We start from the raw sequence: 23,828 nt of genomic DNA on the forward strand, positions 1-23,828 counted from the left end.
CCCCGGACTCCCCTTCCTGTCATTTTAGGTAATTGGATCATTTGTCTGTGTATCATTCAGTAAGACCTTGATTAAAAGCATCAGAGTTAAGATACCACTCTTTCTGCAATCTTTTCCCCTTCAACTGTAGAAGAGACCTAGGTTTTAAAAAAGAGCTTACGATACCACTCTTTCTGAGATCCTTTCCCTTGGGCCTGTTGAGGAGACCTGTATTTAATGCTTCATTAAAACTGTTTCTAGAGGAGACAGGCTCTGCAGGTGTGCAGGCTCTCTCCCTGCATGAAGGTTTCCAAGGCATTTTAAGGAGGCTTCCCACTTCTCAGGGAAGGAAGAGCGATGACCTGGAGCTATCCTACCCTTGGCTTCTTTTTAAAAGCCCTCTCTTTTCTGTTGATTTGCACAGCAGGCCCTGCCTGCAGTGGCGCTTTTTCCCCCCTCACACCTTTCTGCTTCAGGTTTAATGCTTCCTTAAATCTGTTTCTACTTTCTACTCTAGAAGAGAGGTAACTAGGTGGTAGTAGGGTGTTGTTGTTTTTTTACTGAGAATGAGGCTTCTCTTTTTGTTTGCTGGGATTACCGTTATTAATCATTTTTATCTTTTAGAAATATTTTCTGAAGGAGGGGAGGGGAGGAGAAAAAGAAGCTGAAATGGTGACTCTCCAAGCCCCCAAATGCACATACGCGCATGCCACCCACCATCCCGTACATTCCCAACTCCCAGTCAGTCCCACTAAATAAAAAGAATCAAGAAAATAAAGGAAAATAAAAAAGATTCAAGAGAAAGGCCAAGCCAGAAGCCAAACCAAAAAAATACACCAAAGCCAGGATGCAACTGTGATGTTGAATAGGGGAGGAGGAGCTGTGATTGGCTGCCACATGGTCCCATTATGGACAGGAAAATGTGACGGTTGGGGCCTTGCTGTTATGGCCAACCAGTCAAGCTAAACAAGCTGGATTGGCCAAAAGGAACTGACCACTCCGAATCCTTGCACAAGCCTAATGCCTATAGAGTAGAAAGGGGCTTACTTTGTCTTATCTCTTTCTCATGAATAAAGCTGAAGTTATTTGTATAGGCAAATCACTTTCAAATATACTTTTTTATCTGTTTTTGCCACAGATATCTCAACTTTTGCATTTGCTATAGATATATTAAATCCTTTATCTTTACTAAAGCATTATCTGTATTTCAGTTACCACTTTTAAGTCCAATCTAGTTGGTATAATCATAATAGAAGAGAAATAATCCAGAGTCATTTCTTGATTATTGCAAATTTAGACTCATGGGACAGGATGATCCTTGGGGAATATATTGAGGGGGGCAAAACTGTGGTCAAAACAGTACAAATCCTGTATTTCATCTAGCTATAGCCAGATAGGAATCAGACAATATTCTAACCAATTGTTTCATCCCTGACAAATGTTATAGTTAAGTAAATAAAATGTGGCTCTTATGCAAGTCATGTGCTTACACTAACTCTGTTTCCATTACACACTCACACAGTAGCATTTGTATGTGTGGTTCTTGCATACATACTTTAAAGAACAAGAAGAGTTGAAATGCCAAGTAATAAATCAGTAGTCGTTTACCCTCCCAAAAGGGAACAACTAATTCCATTAAACCAAAAGGCGCAAGTCCCTATTAACATCAGTCAGGTCTTAATGCAAACCCATGTCTTTGTAAACAAAATGTATTACCCAGTAATTTCAATGTTTTATTGTCCCATAATTCCAAAATACAGTTAAGGATTCTAATTTCGAACAAGGCCATGGGTTTCATTATATTGAATGGGCATCAGTCTCTGTGCCAACCATGCACCATGCCTTTCAATATTATAATATTTTTCTTTCTTACCCCCCTTAACATCTCAATGGGTATAAAATTGCAGATTGAAGAGGACTTGCTTACAGATAGATAAGACAGAAGTGCTCCATTTCCACAATCATCAATTGGAACTGAACCTCAGTTGCTCACATATTGGCAGTTTTCTTCAGAATGCATAAGAGTACCCATTCCATCTCATCCTCTTAAGTGGTCTGCCCTTTCCTCACCCACTGAGTGACCTAGGCACTTTTCTCTCACTTTCACCCACCTACCTAGTGATTTTTCTCACCCATCATATGAATAAGCAGGTTGAGGGTGAATCCAGCAAAGACAGAGATCCTATGGCTGGGTCAACTGGTCAGTGGGGATATCCAGCTGCCTACCCTGTATGGCGAGGCGCTACGCCCGTCATCATTGGTAAAGAGTCTGGGAGTCCTTTTGGATCCTCTGCTGACGATGGAGGCCCAGGTCTCCGCCGTTAGCAGAACCGCCTTCTTTCATCTGCGGAAGGCTAGACGGCTGGCCCCCTACCTGTTCAGGGACAACCTAGCTACGGTGATCCAGGCTATGGCCATCTCAAGACTGGACTACGGTAACGCCCTCTACATTCGCCTTCCTCTGTCGGTGATCCGGAAGCTCAAGTTGGTACAAAATGCAGCTGCTCGGCTTCTTGTGGGAATTCCGATGAGATGCCACATAACACCAATCTTACTGCAGCTGCATTGGTTACCAATTGAGGACCGGATCACTTTCAAAGTGATGGTACTCACTTTAAGGCCTTGCATGGTCTGGGGCCGATGTATCTGAAGGACTGCCTTACCCCCTACCAACCCCAGAGATCCCTCCATTCTGAGGACCAAGATTTGTTGGAAATTCCCAATGTCAAGACCTTGCATCTAACAGCAACCAGACGCAGAGCCTTTACAGCAGTGGCACCATCACTCTGGAATACTCTGCCACCTGAAGTCCATGCCTTGCGGGACTTATCAGCTTTCCGCAGGACATGTAAGACATATCTGTTTCAACAGGTCTTTGAACTTTGATATTGCTGTTTTTAAATTGTTTTAAATTGTTTTTAAATTGTGTTAGATTTTAGCCTGTTCTTGTAAGCCGCTCCGAGCCCCAGAGGAGTGGCGGCATATATGTTTGAATAAAATAAATAAATAAATAAATCCTGATGCTGTGTGCCTACAAATCATTTCTGACTTATAGTGACCTTAAGCTGACCCTAAAATAGGATTTTCAGGGGCTGAGAATGTGTGATTCACCTAAGATTATCCAATGCATTTCCACAGCTGTGCAGGGAATTGAACCTTACCTGCCAGAGTCATAGCCCAATGCTCAAACTACACTAGCTCTTATTTTCATCTTATCCAGCCAAGAACATCACTGCAGTTTTGTTTTTGTTTTAATAAAATGGAGGCGAGAGAAATCCAGCTGCCTCATTATTATTGCAATCAAGCTGACATTTCATCATATATCACCATCCATAGAACTAATTTCAAAATTCTCAAGGTGTTTCTTAGGATTCAGCTGGATCTTTACTTTGGTGAGGCAGCAGCACTCTTTGGCAGAAAAGGTGAAAGGTAAAGGTTTCCCCTGCCATTCAATCTAGCCGTGTCTGGCTCTGGGGGGTGGTGCTCATCTCCATTTCTATGCTGAAGTGCCAGCATTGTCCGTAGACACCTCCAAGATCATGTGGCTGACATGACTGCATGGAGCGCCAAGGCGGTACCTATTGCATGTTTGCATGTTTTTGAACTACTAGGTTGGCATAAGCTGGGCTTAACAAGGGGAGCTCACCCTTCTCCCCGAATTTGAACCTGTGATCTTTCAGTCAGCAAGTTCAGCAGCTCAGCGGTTTAACTCACTGCACCACCAAGGGGCCCAACTTTATAAGGTGAACAACCTTATAAAATTACAAAGGCCATACATTCATAGCATTCAGTCACAACAGTCAAAGTGATGTCAAATTGCATTAATTCTACAATGAAAATGCACCCTCAGATTGCAATCTGGTTGAATTTTGTACATAAAATAGTCTGTTTATCTCAGACTGCATAATATTTTGCACCAGCCTTATTCTAACACAGAAGCAACCTTAGTAATTTCGATTCCCCTTCACCTTCATCCATGGGTACATGACTACCAAATCAGTGGGTAGCCTGACTGAAATGTGTTGAAAATAAAAAGTAGAACTCATCAGAAAAACAGGGAGAAGTCACTGGCAAACTTGGGGTACATGGAGTAGAATAATAGCAATGTGAAAAGATAAGTGTTTCCATGCAGGATATGTTTCTCCCTTAGACTCCATGGCTCTTGCCAAACTTTGGTGTTGTACTGTTACCCAGGTCTTTAAATAGCTAGTCTGAGATCAAAGGGTGTGAAAAGATTTGACGGGGAAAATGTGTTTATAATTAATGATGGAGATATTGGAGGGAGCCCAACAATGAAAGCAATTCTTGTTTTCTAACCTAGGGAACAAGCCTTATGTAAACACACAGAGAGAAAGAAGATTACCATAGTAATAAAGCAGGGCAATGAAGTGAAACAAGATACACACACAGGATTCAAAAAAGGTTTCAGACTTGTAGCTATTCCCAGCCAAGATCGGAGCCATCCCACGTAGATAGATTTGGGATGTGACACTGATGCATATCTTTGAAGAGAGAGGGAGGAAACCATTCAAATGTGTCTCCCCCTTCTGATAGCCTTACTTTTTTCCTCACCATCATTTCTGAAGAAAGTATATGGCTATGAAACATGGAAGTAAAAGAGAATGGCCATATTAGGGCTATGTTTTTAGAGATGAACGTTAAAATTGACATTAAAAATTATTTATGTAATCCTTTAGGGTACATTTTAGAGTAAAAAAAAATCTCCAAGTAGTTTCCAAACTAAAATAAGCATAACAACAACCCTCAAATAATAATAATAATAATAATAATAATAATAATAATAATAATAATAATAATGAACACTTTATTTATAGTCCACCCTATCTACCCAGGAGGCTCAGGGTGAATCACAGTAGACATACACGACAAACATTCAATGCCATTTGGACAGACAGGACATAACAGACAGAAAGGAGGTATGTTGTGTTGACCTTCAGATTTCGGTGTCTTGGAGGTTGTGCTCAAATCCAGCCACAGGGAGGTGCTGTCGCTCAGTCCTTTATGATGAAGAGCCACAAGGACTTCTTCCTTCCTTTTTGGTTGCTGGCATTTTTTGGTCTTTTCTTCTTTTATTGTGTCATAAAATAACCCCCACTTTTTAGCGGTACCTAATTTCTCTACTTACAGCTCTAAGCTGTTTTTGAACTATTTAGGTAAACAATGAGCTGTGCTGACAGTCAGTGCTCACCCTGACCCAGGCTTTGGACTGGCAACCTTTTGGCTGGTAGATCTTATTGCTGCTGGTGGTGATTTACCAGCTGTGCTACAGCCTGGCCCTTACAAAGAAACAGCAGCAATAAAAAAACAAACCCCCAGCTCCAGCAACTAAAATAATCAGCAATCTGATGGGAGGGTTTTTGTGCGACCTAAATAAGGGTTGCTAATAAAATGAAGCTGAAACTTGGTCTTGAAGTGTTTTAAGGCACTTTGTATTATCAAACCATCTTTTTAATTTGGTCTCTAAAACACACTTAACACTGCAATTGGTCCAACAGAGGTCATGTTAGGTAACCCACCACCTGGCCTTCAGCAATTGATATGTGGTTGCATATAAACTCAGGATTCATCTACGCTGTTGAAGAAATGCAGTTTTTTCAACATTTAAACTGTCATCACTCAATGCTATGAAATCATTACGGTAGTAGTTTTACAAGATCTTTAGCCATCTCCGCCAAGGAGCACTGGTGCCACCAAACCATGTGAGTCAGTATCAAACTGCATCTTGTGTCATGTAGATGCATCCTCAGATTGCAATATAGTAGAAGAGCTTTGATGTCTAGTAATCCAATGAATAATCTAGGCAAGATCAGACCTTGGGAAGCACTAAGGTCATTTTGTTTGTCTATTTAGCAATGTCTTTCTGGAGTCTCCCCATCACTGGTTCCCTGTGCTCTGTCACCAACTTATGGTCCATTGCTTAATCATAGTGAATCAATTCCACTGACTTGCTCATTAATAAATATGTTCCCCCATTTGAAACACAATTTAAAACCTGGTTTAGGGTCCAGTTACTGGGTTCATTTTCCTAATGATGCCATGAGCAAAATAGAGTCAATTATTTCTCTTCAGTGACATAGTTTTGATTGCCAAACTGTATAACAGCCAGTGTCAACCTTGTAAGCTGGAAGCAGAACTAGCAAACCTTTTCTTCCTTTATTTATATTGACGTTGGAAATGTTTCTTTTGACTTTCCTCGGTGCAGCAGCCATTTGTCTGCTACAGCATGTATTTATATACTTTGTAGATATATTTATGGCAAGGTCTTTAAATAGAATGTGTACTGGAGCTCAAAACTTTAACAGAACAAAGGGAATGTGCCAAAGACATCAGTGGCCAGATTTCATGGTCCGTTACTAAGCCATGAATTCTACAAAATGTGTCATTTAATTAAGGCCAGCACTGAGACTAGAAATGTGTTGATGGTGAGAGAAGAAGACTCCATGTTCTATCACCTTTCTAGTTTTCCTGTAAATCTTTTCCAAGTTGGTACACTCCAACGGAACAGAATATAAAAATGTAATAATCTGAACCAAACACTATAACCCTAGTAATGGATTTAAAGCAGAAAGTTTTTAAGAATGAACCTTGGTGGTGCTGTATTGTTTTTAACAGCCTTTACTTATTTGTTTTAATATGATTTTAATAGACTTGTTTTTAATAATTCTATGTTTAATTCTGTTTTAATATTTATATTTTGTAGGTTTGAGATGTTTGGGGGAGGAGGAGAAGGAAGTTGAGAGTGAACTACTGGAGTGAAGAAGAAAAAAATATAGTTGTAATCAAGTCCAGAGTGAACTTCTGCAGTTTGCTCTCCCCTTTAAACCATAGTATCTGACTGGAGTGGAAACTCCTCCTGGGAATTCTGGCAGGTCAGGGTTGTGAACTGGCCAATGAGGAAGCAGCAACACACTTCAAACTCAGTGGTTGACTTATTGGCTGGTGGCCAATACCCTGCTCTTTTCCATGTTGGCCAACACATTTGCTCAAGTATCCCACCCCAAACTGCAACATAACACACCCTGGAAAACCAGGGTGCCATATATCATAGTCAAAGAACACTTCCAGGTGGCCAATGTTGTTATTGTCATTGTGTGCCTTCAAGTTCTTTCCAACTTATGGCAACCCTTAGTCAAACCTATCACAGGCCTTTCTGGAGCTGAGAGTTTGTGACCTGCCTAAGGTCACTGACTATGTTTTCATGACAAAGCAGCAATTCAAACCCTTGTCTCCAGAATCATGGCCCAACATTCAAACTACCATGCCATAACATCTCCAATAAAGGTCAGACTATTCTATTCCTCTGTTGCACACCTCATGGTTGTTGTTTCTACTGCCACATGGAATCATGTCCTAAAAATGCCAGGTTACACTGCCCTGTAGGATTCAAGGTTTACTGGAAGGTGGGCAGGGATTCCTTCCTTTCTCACGTAGCATGTCATCAGGAATTTCCCAAAGGTACTGCAAGAATAAAAGCAAAAGGATCCTCACAGCAGACCACTGTTTTTAAATCAATTTTTTTAAAAAAGCAAGCATTTCCTGCTTTGCATTTCAAAAGTCATGGCTAATCTTGGGACATCACCAAAAATAGACATAGACAGAAGAAATAGCATTTGCTTATTTTAAAAAATCTCCCACTTCTGATCTCTATAGAAATAATTTCTGCAAGATCTGAATGCCTTTGGCCAGTCCAATTGAGGCCCAAAATGATCCAAAATGGCTGTACTTTTGAAAGCAAGCAACAATGCTGGGATGATTACGCCAAGGCAGGATTACAATTATCTACGAATCTTTGAATGAGACAGAAAAAACCAATAATTTTTAACAGAAAGTTGGAAAGATGAGAACATATAGATTAAAAATAAAACTGAAAATGGAAAACATCATTGCAGAAAATAATATGTCCTAGAGCAACTCCTGTCTCATGTATGCAGTTTCTACTGCTTTGTGAGAGCATTAGTATCCACTTCCAGCCAGGTTTGTTTGAAAACTAAGACTCTGGTTCCAACACTGTTTGTCCTTTCCACCTCTACTAGCATACCTGTTCTATATGTTTTCCTTGCCATTACTAACCCATAGGTCATACATAGAGCCTTCCTGCAAACATGCATGTGCTTTTGTTGACAATGGTGCACAATTAACACTATACCTGATATTATTCTGTTTGCAAACCTGATACATGCTCTCCCCCAAATGGATGAAATACTCTTTGATGTGCTATACCGGCAGAGCTGTTAGTATCTTTCTCCCACATCTACACCAATAATCTCTGGTCACATAGTAACTATACTACTATTAACAGCTCTAATTGCTTGTTCTGAACATGTGTTGTGTGTGTGTGTGTACACACTCACACACAATTTATAATATAAAGGTAAGAGACACACTACAACAATATAGAGCTTCATAAATATAAGGATTCAGAATGAGAACAGAATCCCAGAAACATTATTCCAATTTAAGCTTGATTCTTATCACAAAATTGTTGACCTAATGTCAATATCAGCATGATATATTTTGCTTGCTTGCTTGCTTGGTATATACCTAAAAATAAATGCCCATGGCTGTAAAAGCACTTTGCAGATTAATCCACAGAGATGGCTTAGAAGCTGCTAAGTTAACCTATAGACCTGGATACCAAGTATATGGGTTAAGCATAAGTGAAAGAGTTATAGCTGTTCCATTGAGGTTAATGAGATGCTTCTAGGTTACCAAATCACTCTTGGAGGCTTATTGTATAAATCTGCCAACTGAGCTAGTTAGTCATGTTGCCTAGCAGCAGCCTGAAGCAGACAAGAGCACTGGATACATGCTTACTCCTTTTTCTAGGTTTAAATGTGCCTAACCCATAAATGGCAACCAGGTAGGACCTGCTAACCTCTAGCATTGAGTTCTTTATACCTTCCAATTATTAAAATGAGGAGGTATCAAACCAGTCCATACTCCAGGAAATAAAGCCCGACTGCTCACTGGAGGGAAGGATATTAGAGGCAAAGATGAAGCACTTTGGCCACATAATGAGAAGGCAGAAAAGCTTGGAGAAGACAATGATGCTTGGGAAAATGGAAGGAAAAGGAAGAGGGGCCAACCAAGGGCAAGATGGGTGGATAGTATCCTTGAAGTGATTGGCTTGACTTTGAAGGAGCTGGAGGTGGCTATGGCCAACAGGGAGCTCTGGCATGGGCTGGTCCATGAGGTCACGAAGAGTCGGAAGCAACTGAACAAATAAACAACAACATGAGGCACTGCAATACAATTGGCCTGTTTAACAATGAAAATGAATGGACTGAAGTGAAAAATACCTAATAAGTACTTCCACATTGTACACTACCTATCTATCCTAGCTTTATTGATGTTCAACTAGTCCCACTAAGTAAATTGAAGGTGTGATCACTTTTCTCCTCCCGGTAACTATTTAAAGTAAATTTAGATTATAACAATGTCTATATTTAGAGAGCATTAACCCCAGAGTTCCTTTGAAGACTTAAAAAACTACCCATGGTCATCTAAAGGGCTGCAAAGTTGGTGTGGATTTTTCATTCATGTCTCCAAATCTTACATCTCTCTGCATGCTGAGGTCTGGGGATGAGCTCATTATGAGCTTCAAGTTTGGAGTCACCACTCCTGTAATTCAAACTGAGGTGGCTGTGAATACTGTGATCATTGAGGGAGATACAAAGGTAAACATTTCTTCCAATCCCTTTTAATCCCTCTGAGACCACAATTTCTTTACCTCCAGAAGTAGCAGGGAACTAGCAAACCTGGGCCATTGGGGGGTAAGAAAAGCTTATCACCTCTCAAACATCATAGCATTCTTCCCGGAAATCTTTGTCTCAGTATAACACTGAAGAAGTGAAAGTAAAGGACCAGGCTATCCTGTCTTGATTTTAACATACAGGTTGCGTCGTGTTTTTCTGTAAATATGATATTTGTATGATTTCAAAAACTATAAATTTTTTGCTCCCATGCAACCCATTTCCACCTTTGATGAAAGCTGGCTAGTTACGCATCCAGTTTTGAGGGGAAAAAATCTATGGGACTTGGATGTGTAATAAGTTTTTTCCCCCAGCCCTCATTCAGTATAAATATATGCAGATATAGGTATCCTCCCCAAAAAAAATCAGAAATCTGAAAAACCTATGGTTCCAAGCATTTCAGATAAGGGAGACTCAAACTGTAATTCTTCGATTCTACCGTCCTTAGTTTAGATGCATAAAGGAGCCCTGAAGGGTCGGGAGTTCAAATCCAGGGAGTTAGGTGAGCTCCCATCTGTCAGTTCCAGCTTCTCGTGTGGGTCCATGAGAGAAGCCTCCCACAGGATGGTAAAACATCTGGGTATCCCCTGGGCAACGTCCTTGCAGATGCCCAATTATCTCACACCGGAAGCAAGTTGTAGTTTCTCAAGTCGCTCCTGACCTACCCCCACCCCCCAAAATGCCTAAACTAAATAGCAGGAATGGGGAATATGCTGGATTGTTGAAGGGGAAAATGCTCACATTGGACTTTCCAAAAATTTTGCAGTGAGTCACAATCAACAATGCTCCAAAATGGTTCTGGTTCCTCAGAGTGCCTGAAGAAGACGATCTGCATGCTTGGTCTGAGAGAAAGCTCTGACTCAGGCTGACCTCAGCCTTATGGTGCCCTTTACATAAAGTAATTTGTGACATAAAAAAATAGGCCACCAACCTCCACCTCTAGCATGACTAACAAATAATGCCAAGTAGGGCAAGCAAAGAAGTGTGAAGCATCAGCCACATGGCCAGGCAGCCGCATGTGAGTCCCAGATGGTTTTATGGATGAGCCAAAAAAAAGATCAGAAAAACAAGTTAGAATCCACACAAAATGGGCAAAGAATAGAAAGGGAAACAAAAGACATTTTTTCAATATAGATGATAAAGCACACACATACTAAGCTTCTCCTTCTTCTCTTGATAAGATGTCAGCTAATCAGTACATAAATAGAAATAACACTCCTATGAAATGACAATGATTTGATTGTAAAGCATTCATTACAGGCATTCTGCAATTATCATTACCACTTGGCAGCAGCTAAACCCGGCAATGCTCAGGTGTTTGTCCTTAAAAAGCAAATGGAAAAAGAGAGAAAACAAACCCACTGCACTGTATTGAAAATATATGCTTAGTGACATAAATGGCATTTGTGCCATCTATCTGTGTCTGTGGGTGCATGCGTACGATTGTACACGTGAGGAGCTTGAATCATGTACCGTGCCCTCTCTGCCCGCCCCCCTTTCCTTTCTCTGTTTGGATTATGCAGCCCGGCTGGGCAACCATCCAAAAGATTCACATTAAATTCTAGCTATATTCAGCACAAAAGTCATCTAGCATCAGAGGATCAAAGTTACATCAACCAACAAGCACTAAGGAATTGATAAGCTGCTAAAATTAGGTCATCTCCTAGCAGCTGCTTTTGATAGATGAAGTGGAATTTAGCCTCAGGTTTTCTATTTAAAGATCTGTTACAGCATCTTTTTCCTGCAGCTACAAGGAGAACACAGCAACATATAATGTGTCTGATTAAAGGTTTAATCATTACTTGTTTGCTTTTCTGATTGTTTCAGCTATGGCACAGATTTATAGTGTGTCACGTTTGTTGCTATTTTAGTTACTTTGAACTCACATTGACATGTTCAGAAGGGCTTTATATTTTCAAGATCTAAGGCTATCAAAACCACCCTTTCTTTTTCTTTCTTTCTTTCTTTCTTTCTTTCTTTCTGAGCTGGTTGCACAGAGCGGGTAGCTTACGTTTCCCAGAATAGGCATATAATGTCAAACAGTGACCTTAACAGTTGCCGTAGCGTGCATTTTCCTTAATAGTATTTCTCTTCTTTCTTTTTTTTTAAGGAGTAATCTAATGCTTCATCATTAGGAATGTCTGGATGTTAGTTCTTGCAGACCTACAGGGAAAAATATCTCTTGGCCTGCCATCTCTACAGAAGCAGAACACTATTCAAATGCTTTTGTGAAAGCAGATTATTAACTCAGAGATAGCAGTATTCGTGCACAATGGATTTATATAGGTTAGTGTTCAGAAGTTTGCCTTGGGGATTTTGTAAGGAGAAAGGAAGGATATAAAATCTCTCTTACTTTAAGAAAAAAATATTTGCAAAATATTTGGAAGTAATACCCACTGGTTTAAATGGAACACATGTGAGTACACATATGTAGGATAGAATAGCAGCTATAGGCACAAAAATATAATGGCATGAATAAATGTAATAAAAGCAGGAATACAAAGAGCTGCTGAAGTTTACTCCACAGGGTTTTTAAAAATCAAGATTCTTGCATCTTCCCCCAATTGCTTGTGCTCCCTCTTGAAAACCATCTTGCCTTTACATATAGGCAAGACTTCCACCATTAGTCAGAATGATTCAGCCACCTCAGGCAGCAGATTCTCAGGGAAAGGTGAAGAGATGTTGGAAGATTGGGGGGGGGGGGATTTTGTCTTCCCCTGTTTTTTGTTTCATCCTGTCTATCCCAAGATTCATAAGCTAGCCTGGGGACCTCAACTTATTTGGTCATAGTAGTCCACGCTCTGGTTACAACCTGTATAGATTACTGTGATGTGCTCTACTTGGGGTTGCCTTTGAAGACTGTTCGGTAACTTCAAATGGTCCAGTGGGCAGCAGCCAGGTTGCTAACTGGAGCAGTGCTCAGGGAGCACACAACTCCTCTGTTGCACCAACACCACTAGCTGACAATTTGCTACTGGGTACAATTCAAAGTGCTGGCTTTAGCCTATAAAGCCCTAAACAGTTCTGGCCCAGCATACCTGTCCAAATGTATCTCTCCCTATGAACCATCTAGGAATTTAAGATCATCTGGGGAGGCCCTGCTCTCAATCCTGCCTTCTTTGTGGGCGCATCTGGTGGGGATGAGAGACAGGACCTTCTCAGTGGTGGCCCCTTGGCTATGGAATTCCCTCTCTAGCAATATTAAATTGGCCACCTCCCTCCTGACCTTCTGAAAAAAAGTAAAAACCTGGCTCTTTGAACAAGCCTTTGGAAATGCAGTGCAATAGACAAAAGCAGAATTATGTAAGTTTGAAACATGAAATGGCTTAGACAATGGTACTGGAAAGTGAAATTAACAGGAAGATGTTGGTTATGTGTTTTAATGGTTTTTGTATTGTATTGATTTTAAATGTTTTAATTGTATATTGTGGATTTTATGGAATCGAATTGCTGCCAATTTGTAAGCCGCCTTGAGTTATCTTCGGGCTTGAGAAAGGCAGGATAGAAATATCGTAAACAAACAAACAAACAAATAAATAATGTAGCAGAAGGTGCTGTCTAATCAATATCATTGAAGTAAGATTCAACTGTTAATCCACTTGCCTTTTATATATGGAATGGATACAGGCAGCATTTTGTCTTTCACTGCACGGAGTAAAATGAAGACAAGAGATACGCTGGGCTGGTAAGGGTGGGGCTCCAGTCTATAATGTCAATGGGACCACCACTTGCCCTGCTCCTAGTCTCTGCATAGCTATTCCTAAAGTAAGATAAGTGGTGAAGCAAGAGGAGCAGCCACTGCTACAGGAAGGTCCAAGATCTTGCAGTTCAGACCCCAGTATCCCTTTCTCCTCCTCTCTTCCCACCCAGTAGGCTACAATAACTCAAATTTCTCTGCAAGACTAAAATGGGGTTTTGTATTTTTCTATCATGGACTACACTGCTGGTTCTCACACACCTACTTGAAGGCACAAAATCAAGAATATCATAGGTGCAATGGAAAGAGCCCTCAGAAACATTTTTTTCTCATTGCAAGGAAGTAAGGAGAAAGCAGTGTGTTCGGGACCATATGTGTAGGTGTTGACCAAAGGAGTCCCTTGCTTTCTGCCAGTTAATGGCTATGGAATTGGACCTATTTTCTCTCTTGCACTCACAAGGACTATGCCTTTTTACCATTTGTCTGGGTAGAAGAGCCCGTGTGGATTGGCCATCCACAAGGTGCTCACAATCAATCCTCCTTCTTTCCTCCCCTTTTTAATGCCACACAAAACAAGGGAAAATAGGCACGGTCTATAATATATCCTGGGTTTGAAAACCAGTTGAGAGATCCGGGCTAATCAGGTTCCTGCATACAAATTTGTGCCCACACTTCTCATTGGCTTCCACATCACAGATTCCTTAACTCATCAGATATGATGGAAATATAAAATTCCTTGATAGAAGGAAATCTATTCCAAGGCTCTGAATGCCTTGTTTTTGCTTTTGCTCTTGCCTAGACCCCACCTGGAAGGTTCTCTTCTCCCCAGAATGCAAGTGGTCCTTCCTCCTCACAGTTCAGAGGCACCATGTGTGAAGAAGACATTTGTGGTACTCTTCTTGTATATTACCAACATATACACAATGTGATGGAGCATATTGAACTCTTGGCTCAAATAGGACAACGGCCCTGGTTTAGTTACCTCCTTTCAACACCTGGATGTTTTCAGGTCCTAAGAAACAATGCTACAACATGTGTCACTATTAGAATCCTGCCTATCGTGTGTGGGGGCGGGGGGGGGGGGGAGAGATGTGCAAAGAAAGCTGGCAGAGTTGCACCTTGCCTCAGAGCATTTAGAAGGATAAGCACATCTCTAGGTGAAAACGAGATGAATTCATATCTCATTAAACAGCTGAGGATCAGCACAGGCTCAGAGTTTGGCTACACTGATAAAAATTACACGTACTCACCACATAGCTGCCATGATCCTGACAGATGACATGTCAGAGTTTTTCAGTATGTCATTTCTTAAGTAACAATAAGAACGTGTAAGCAAGTGTAAGGATCAAGCCCAACCATACCGTAAGCATTAAGAATCAAGCCACCTGGTTAGCCTTGTGCAAATTACAGCCAGGGTAGAGCAGCTGTAAAGGTACTAAAGTAGCAAAAAGCTTCTCTATTGTTGTGGGTTGGTGTTGATGAAGAGTTGTTGGAGAGAAAGGTGCAAAGATATAGAAGAATTGGAGAACAAGATCAGTGAGAGCCTTTTGCAAGTAGGAAGGTTTCCTAAGAGTTTCTGGAAGAAGGGTTTGGGAAGAGTCCTTGTCTTCTGCTATACTGTAAATATTCCTTGTATAAAGTCTTATCTACTACAAAGACAAGTTGTGTATGTCTGCTCCTTAACCAGAGGGGGAGTGTGTCTGCTGAAAAAGGGGGTTGTTTCTACTGCTTCATACAGAACCCCATTAATTTCATTGTGACATGACATACAACCTCCTTAGCAGTGAAAGTGCTTCTATCAGGCTTTAATATGATATACCGAACTCACTTATTGCTCCTTGGTTTCCAGCAAAAAAATGTTTGTTAGCATCTAGATCAGAGTGGCTTCAGGGGAGGGGGCAGGACAGATTGTAAGTGTGGCAAACACTGCCATTTGAAAAATTCAAGTGCTACATGCTGGGATACACACTTACAGATCCCTCAATTTTTTGTGAATATTTATTTATTTATTTAAAACATTTATATGCTGCCCTTCTCACCTCAAAAGGGGAGTCAAGGCGGAGCACAACATACAAACAGCAAACATTCAATGCCAGGACATGAATTCATCATATGCATACATAAACATTAAAAACATTTGCCTCAAAATTAACATACACTGTTTAAAACCGTCTTGATCATTTGCGTCTAATCTAATTGACCTGGTAAGGTTTCCTATCACTGCTTTATTGCACTGTCCCGAAAGCTTGGTCCCACAGCCAAGTTTTTACCATCCTTCTGAATGACAGGAGGGAGGGGTCTGATCACAAGGAAGGGAGTTCTATAGCTAGGGGGCAATCACCGAGAAGGCCCTCTCTCTCGTTCCCAGCAATTGCACCGCCTCAGGATTTTAATCTCTGTGATGGTTCATAAGGGGAGATGTGTTCGGACAGGTAAATTGGGCTGGGGCCATTTAGGGCTTTATAGGCCAAGGCCAGCACTTTGAAATGTGCCTGGTAGCAAACTGGCAGCCAGTGGAGCTGGCGTAACATGGAAGTTGTATACTTCCTGTATGCCGCCTCAGTTATTAACCTGGCTGCCTCTTGTGAGACTATTTGAAGCTTCCAAGCAGTCTTCAAGGGCAACCCCACATAGAGCGTGTTGCAGTAATCTATCTTTGATGCAATACCACAATCCCTGCTCAGACAGCACTGAGAAGCAGTTTACTCATGAGTAAGCAAGTGCAGGATCACTCCCCCACTCTTGCCTAGATTGGGTCCCATTTTATCTGCTTCTGTTGCTGCAGTCATTGCCACCATCCCTCCTCGCCAGGCAAAAACTTCATTTCTGCTCCAGTTCTGACTCCTTGATTTGCCCTGGTGTAAACACGTCACTTTCCTCTGGTTCCTGAGAAAAAGGGCTGTTACGGTGGGTCTAAAGGTTTGTAGTGGCAGTGTCCAGGAGTAGCAGTGGCACAGCTCTGGAGTAGTCCTGCAAGCCATTCAACTGCCTTGGATCCAGTGGAGAGGAACACAACATTGTCACTGCCAGAACATGAGCAGAAAGCCAGAACCTGAGCATGACCTTCTTTTTGAGGAAGGGATGGTGATGGTGGTTACAGCAGCAGCAATGAGTGAGAAATGGGCTAACCAGCCATGAGCCTTCAATCATTTAGTTATCAGTGAACCACTTACTTGTGAGTAAATCTATAAAAACAGTTCCAGTTTGCATATGAAATGTGGACAACCGTACAATTTCAACATGAGATATTGCAGGTAGATAATAACAGCATCAGAGTGAATCTGGGGCTGAGTAGTCTAAATTATGGCTGGGTTGTTTTAGAGTATAGAAAAGCTCTCAGTTTGTTTATTTACACTTATTTTAGGCTGCTTTAAGGGTAGGGCCCTCCCAAAGCAATGTTCATAATTAAGAAAGCAATACAAAACTCCTCAAGAACAAGTGTTACAGATAAAACCAGCAACCAAAACATACAGTTCAGAAAAATTCAACAAGCATGAATGAGTATTCAGAACTTTTCAAAAGTTCTATAAAGGAAACACCCAATGAACCTCCAAATGAAGTGCTTTCTTCAGGTGAGAAGGTTGTTTAGAAATTTGTGATGGACCATTGAAAAGACTTCTGTTTATGATTTCAGAGGATGATGTGATGAAGACAATTATTCACATAATTTGATCCCCAACTGTTTCATGCTTCTAAAATTAAAACCATTGCTTTAAATTGAACTCAGTATTGTATTGATAGCTGCTTTGACTGACAAAAGTAACAATTACATCAGTTCCCAGCTTGACCACCTTCTGAGAGCTTCAGTACGGAGGATTTTCATCACATGGGCTGTGGGGGTTTTAAATGTAAATACACGTGTTTCCTGTATGGCTGGGAAAGATACGTTGTGACAACTTTTCAGAAATTTCTACTCTCAGGTTCTAAACTGCTTGCTACTTTGCTGGTTATCTGCCCAGCACAAAGCCAGTTTCATCTAATTAAAAAGTATTGGAAGGATTCACAATCTCAAACCCTGATGAGATAGGATGCTCAGGACATCAACAGGACTTCCAAGCTTTCTTTTCACATAAATACCTTGCCATGGTCACATTTGCAAAGTTGATTGATGTATAGGTCATGCTAACTTCTGTGAGCCAAGAGACATGTTCAGGATAAGTTTTAAATGAGTGTAAATTACACATGGAAACATTAATTAAAGAGGATGAATAGCAAGTGTATGATTTAATTAAATCAGTTCTCAGTACATGGTTGGATTAGGCTTTATGAAAAGTTTTTCATGTGTATGTATTTGTATTATCTATTTAATAAAATAATTCTATTGTACAAAAAAAACTTTATTAATATTACACAAATCCCAGGATTTTATAGCATTGAGATATGGCAATTAACTGCATTAAAAACTGCATTAATTCTATTGTGGAGATGCACCTCTATTTTCTGATATTCAAGTTACTTAGTAACATTTTAGGAATTGGCTTCGTGTGAAATCTGGAATAGAAAATGGAAAACCACCACCTTTCACGACCATCACTGTTGGTAACAAGAGAAGAAAGTATTTCATATCCTTTCCATAGCCAGATAAAGATCTGATTTGATCACTCACAAATGTGAAAAAAATCCCTTTCGTATGCAAACAGCCCATTTGCTTTATAGCTGCAGCCAAACAGTTGTGCGGCATTTATCATAAAGAGATCTTTTAATCACTGGAGGTTGCCTTTCCATTGTATTGAACAGGTGTTTTCTAATCATGTATCCACTGTGGCACCCAAGTCATTAAATGTGAGCATGATGCATAATAAAAATGTGGTACGGAAATGGATGCATTGTGTATCTTGGTTAGAGCTAGTGGTTTCTTATTATGAGATATGTATAGAGTAGTTGCTGCAACTGAGCTGAGGAGAAGCTGGAATTCATTATAGCAGGCCTGAGTGATGTGGTATTTTTTGGCTCTGGTTTGCTTTCGAGAAAAGAGAAGGACACATGAAAGACTCTTTGTTGAAAATATGCAACCCAGTGTGGTTCCACCAATGTGTAGGCAGTCTGTACTGTAGCTTATTTGGACTCAGCATAAATTGCTTAGAGAGAGAAGAAAGAAAGGTATCTATGCCAAGTTATAAATGACACACACATCATATAGTCTAGTATCATAGATCAGAAAGAATGAATTGTTGCTGCACCCAAACCTTTCCAGCCTGAAGTATATTCATGGAAGGTTTTTTTTAAAAAAAGAAAAATATCAAGCTATGGTCCCAAACCAGCAAAGCAATGTCAGGGAGGAATCTCTATAATCCACTCAGAAGATGTTTTTGATTTTGTTGTTGTTGTTGTTGTTGTTGTTGTTGTTGTGTCAGGAGCGACTTGAGAAACTGCAAGTCGCTTCTGGTGTGAGAGAATTAGCTGTCTGCAAGGACATTGCCCAGGGAATGCCTGGATGTTTTGATGTTTTACCATCCTTGTGGAAGGCTTCTCTAATGTCTCCGCATGGGAAGCTGGAGCTGACAGAGGGAGCTCATCTGCGCTCTCCCCGGATTCAAACCTGCAACCTGTCAGCCTTCAGTCCTGCTGGCACACGGGTTTAACCCAGAGTAATTTCCCAGAGTAATTCTCATGTATTTGCTTCTGTTCCTGTTGGTATTTTGTATTATTTAATCTGATTATCAATTTTGCTCCAAATAAATAAGTATGGGGTTATTTCATGATTAAAAAAAATTAAAAAATCATCCAGCCTTTGTTCCAAGCAGCACATAGTAAAAGTGACAGTCCCACATTATCTTAAAGCCAGGGTTGGAACAGTCCCGCTCTCTGTTAGCCAGGTGGGTTGGAGCTGCTGAGGTCACCGACTTTTGGTGTGTGTGTGGGGGGGGGGGGGCATAATTCCTATCTTGCCTTAAAGACAAATAAATTTTTGTTTTTTGTAGAATGTCAGCTTCCAAAGTTTGTGAAAATGTATGGCTTAACTTTTCTCCCAAAAGCAAAAAGTGGAGAGATATCTCAAAGTACTCTATAGATGGCTGCTTATGTCAGAGAAAGCTCAGGGCATTATTGCCTTCTCTAGTTCACAATCAGTACGTTACTCTTGCTCTGATTAACAGAAGAAGAACATTTGTGGATGAGACCCATGACCTATCTTGAACTTTACAGAAGCTGCATTTTAGATTTTGTTTCTCATAATCTCCATCTAACTGGAGATTCTGAGAACTGTAGTCCAAAAGTAACCTTTTAAAGCTCTAAACAAGTTTAATCAGCCGTAGACTTCCTTGGTCACCAACCTCCTAAAAATCATAATGGTTGTGTTTTCTCTCTAGTACCAGAACTGCTGATATGGGCCAGAATTACTTTATATCTTGAATGCCAGACTGTGGGCATATTGACTATATAAGTACATTTCAAATTGGTTTTGGAAGAAAGTGGTTTAGCTGTGAAGATAATTATATAGGAAATCCTGGAACAAGTATCAGTCAGTCCTCCCCTTTGCAGATTCAACAATTTATTGGAACTCTAGCTGGGCTGCTACTACGGAGGGACAAAGCTCTCCCCTATCCTCATTGGGGCTTTCTGATGCTGAGCAGGATTCTAGGAAATGTAGTTTAGGGAAGGTGGTTTTGAATGCTCTGGCATAGGGATCTTCACTTTCCAAAACTACATTTCCCAGAATTCTGTGCTTTCTCAGTCTTTCCCCCAGCAAACTCTGCTTTCTCCCTGCTGCTTCCCTCTCATAATGGCAAGAGGCCATTAATTTAAAGAGGAAAGGCAGCCTTTTTGGCTTGGCTTGGCTTCCTTGCGCTGAAAATGAAACTGACTTTGGGAGGCTTCTGAGATTTACAAAATTCAAATGAAAAGGTTTTTGGTGTGGGCCATGCTTGCGCACTAGACATCACGTCGTAAGTACACATTTAACAAATTTGACATGACTTAACACAACTAACGAAAAAATTGCACACCTCTTGTGTATATATTGTAAATGTTTTAAAAAAACAAAAATCTAAAATACAAAACATTTTTGGTCCCAAGTATCTCAGAACTGTAATCATAACTTATGTTCAAACATCAGAATGAAAGTATCATTATTTCTAAATGCCATGGAGAAATGGAAGAAGGCAGGCAGGCAGGAGAAATCTGGGCAAGTGAAGTGCTTTTTAAATCTCCTAGTCCTACTTATTTTGTTGATATTATAATAATGAACATTAACAAGTAGCACGTGACCTTCTTTAGCTGTGGTAAGTGCTAGTTATTTTTAAACTGGTTTGTGTGCCATTCTTTGAAGCAGGAGAAAACAAGCATGTTCCATCTCTTGAAATATGTAAAAATGGCTATCATATCGCCCCTCAGCCTTCCTTTCTCCAAGCTAAATATACCCAGCCCTTTAGGTTGTTCCTTATAGGGTTTGGTTTCCAGCCCTTTCATCATCTCAATCACTCTCCTCCGGACACATTCCTGTTTGTTAATATCCCTCTTGAATTCTAGTGCCCAGAACAGGACATAGTATTCCAGCTGACATCTGACCAAAGGAGAATAGAGTGTTCTTCTGTTGACACAGCCCAGAATTGCATTGGCTTTTTAATCAACTTGAGCTTTTCTCAGACAGAGAAAGGCTACAAATGTCACTCATAAAATGAATTAAACAAATAAATTAGGTTTTGTTCAACAGAGCTGTGTGCTCTTTTGCTCTAAAAACCAAAACCTAGTCCTGCCCACTCCAACTAAGCATGATTAGGTCGGGGTCAAGTGTAAACAAGTCCATCTGCCATTTAGTTGTGGTTTTTGATCCACAGTGATTGCCTGACCTGTTAAACTCATTTCATATAAGTAGTTAATTGTGTACTGTTGATCAATATCATAATATTTGAGACTATTTTCCCTTTCTGCAAACTATACCAAAGACCTTCATGGCACTGATGTATGCCAGTTTGGTATTGTTTTCTGACATAAACCTTATATAATGTATGTCAATCTTATTTATAAGATGAGGACAGGTTTGGGGCCAAAATTATGGATTATAATATAACTCATGGATAAGTCAAGGGTCATTTCTCAGAGAAAGGAAATGCCAGCCAGTGCTTCTTTTAGGCTTCTCCTGGGATGGACTAAGTCCTTGCGTTTCGTCAATCTATTCAGATGTGGATCCTTTATATGCATATATAAAAGTTAAGGTATAGTAATTACATTGACCATGGAAAAATCCACCCAGGTTTTTTGGATTGATTTTTAAACTAAATTTCTAGAATTATTGAGGTTTATGCACAATACTCAATATTACATATGTATAGAAATGACAATGTTGTCTTTGCTAGTCTCCTCAACCAGCAAATTGAGTTATATTTCTAGAAGCAAAATAGATCAAGTGTGGCCTAGTGGTTCAGCTAACTCTTTCATACTATCCTCCTTCCTACATTGTTGTTTATTTCTGAAAAGAAAATGAGAAAAATTCACACTTGCATCTGGCAGGCACTGCACATAATGTTCCAGGATTCCAAACACAGTGTACCTTCACAGCAAATAACATGAACACAGGTACAGGGGAAAATGTTTTCCACTCACTCCACCACCTACTGCATTAGTGGAACAAATATACATTTCCTGACACAATATGTCCTGGTTTCTGCATTTCCAACACCCTGGGGTTATTGGATCTTTTCTGGCAAGGAAAAGATTATTTGTTTGCATGTTAAGGTCAGATCAGAGCAAAGGTCACTTAACCAGAAGACAAACTGTTGCACTGGAACACAATGAGCATCCAATATTCAGTTTATGTGTTTGTGACAGTTGTGTTTGCCTGGTGCATAGCATGACTTTGACATACCCTACAGTACTTCATAGATGAAAACTGAGAGATTTGGGGCGGAGCAAATCAGGTTGTGGTTATGATGGCAAAAACTATTCACGAGAAAGCTTGGAGAAGCTGTGGCAGTTTGCTTTTACCAGAGCCTGCTAGAAAAGGCAAGATTCACCCTCCCAATCCTCTCCCCCGCCCCCCCCCCCCCCAGTTAATTGAATACAAATTACTTTTGCACTTTGAACTCAGTTTGCAAGCTAAGAACAGAGAAGGAAAGTGAGAGTAGGTGAGAGATATTTTAAAAGCAGCTTAAAGGTGGGACAGCAGAGGATTAATAGAGACTGACCCCACTAAATCAAAACATCTGGAGTATATAATTAGAGAAGAAAGTAAAAAGTCCTGTTAAAGGGTAATGTACCAAAATGCCAAGAAGAAATGTAACCTATACACTGGCCAGTCATTGCTATCACTCTGTCATGTTGTTTGCCCCTTTTGCCTGGCAGAAGTGAGTTTATTTCGTCCACCCCCCACCCCCCATTTCTCCTTTCATGCCTTGTACTAATGAGCTTCTCTTCCAGTCACAGATAAAATGTTTAAGCATGTTCTAGGATACACACATATGATGGGTATATTAAGATTGGTAGTGCATTCTTGTTGAGAGGGCAAAGTGGAGGGAGGGACAGGAGGAGAGTTCGAAATATGGTCAATCTTTCCACAATCCTTGATTTGCAGGTGAGGTTAATTGTACTTCAGTGGTGATTTGTTTTGCACAGATAAATAAACAAACACATGTAGTCAGGAAATAAAACAAACCACAGCATTAATAAACTTGGAAAGCCATGTGGAAACCTGAAATTGCGGATTTCAGGTTTCCTATTAAAATGAGACATAGTATAAAATAGCAGTTGAAGACCTAAAATGCTTAGATGGGACACCTCTAGCATTTCTGTGTCTTCTAGCATAACTCTGTGGTCAACATCCAGCAAACACATACCACAGAATTACCTAGAATGAAGGGTCTAGAAAATGCCTAAAGGGAACATCTTTTTTTCAGAAGTGAATAAATGAAACCACAGGTACCAGTCCTGCAGATATGGGGACCATACTGTATTTGAATTGAGGATATTTTATTTGGGAAACTAGGGTACAGCTTTGTGGAGCTGTTGCTAGTCAAACTGGGGAGACTTTAGCTACTAGGGTTGGGGTTTGTGAAACTTGTGATCCTCAGAGAGGATCACCTTCTGCTGTAATATCTACCCCAGACACTTAGGTCCTCTAGGGCACATCTACTCCAGCCTGCCAGAACTCAACTGGTGACCATCACCCAGAGGACCTTTTCATTGGCACCCCAAGACACTGGAACGGCCTACCGGAAGAGATCCGACAACTAAATTGGCTGTTGAGTTTAAGAGACAACTGAAGATTATTATTATTATTATTATTATTATTATTAACTTTATTTGTACCCCGCTAGCATCTCCCGAAGGACTCGATGCAGCTTACAAAGGCCTAGGCCTCAAAACACAACATAACAATATAACACCTAAAGCAAATTAAAAACAGTTAAAGCAGCATTAAACAACAAGCAATAAACAATACATCA

This window comes from Anolis sagrei, chromosome 2 (genome assembly GCF_037176765.1).
Source record: "Anolis sagrei isolate rAnoSag1 chromosome 2, rAnoSag1.mat, whole genome shotgun sequence".
Taxonomy (NCBI): Eukaryota; Metazoa; Chordata; class Lepidosauria; order Squamata; family Dactyloidae; genus Anolis; species Anolis sagrei.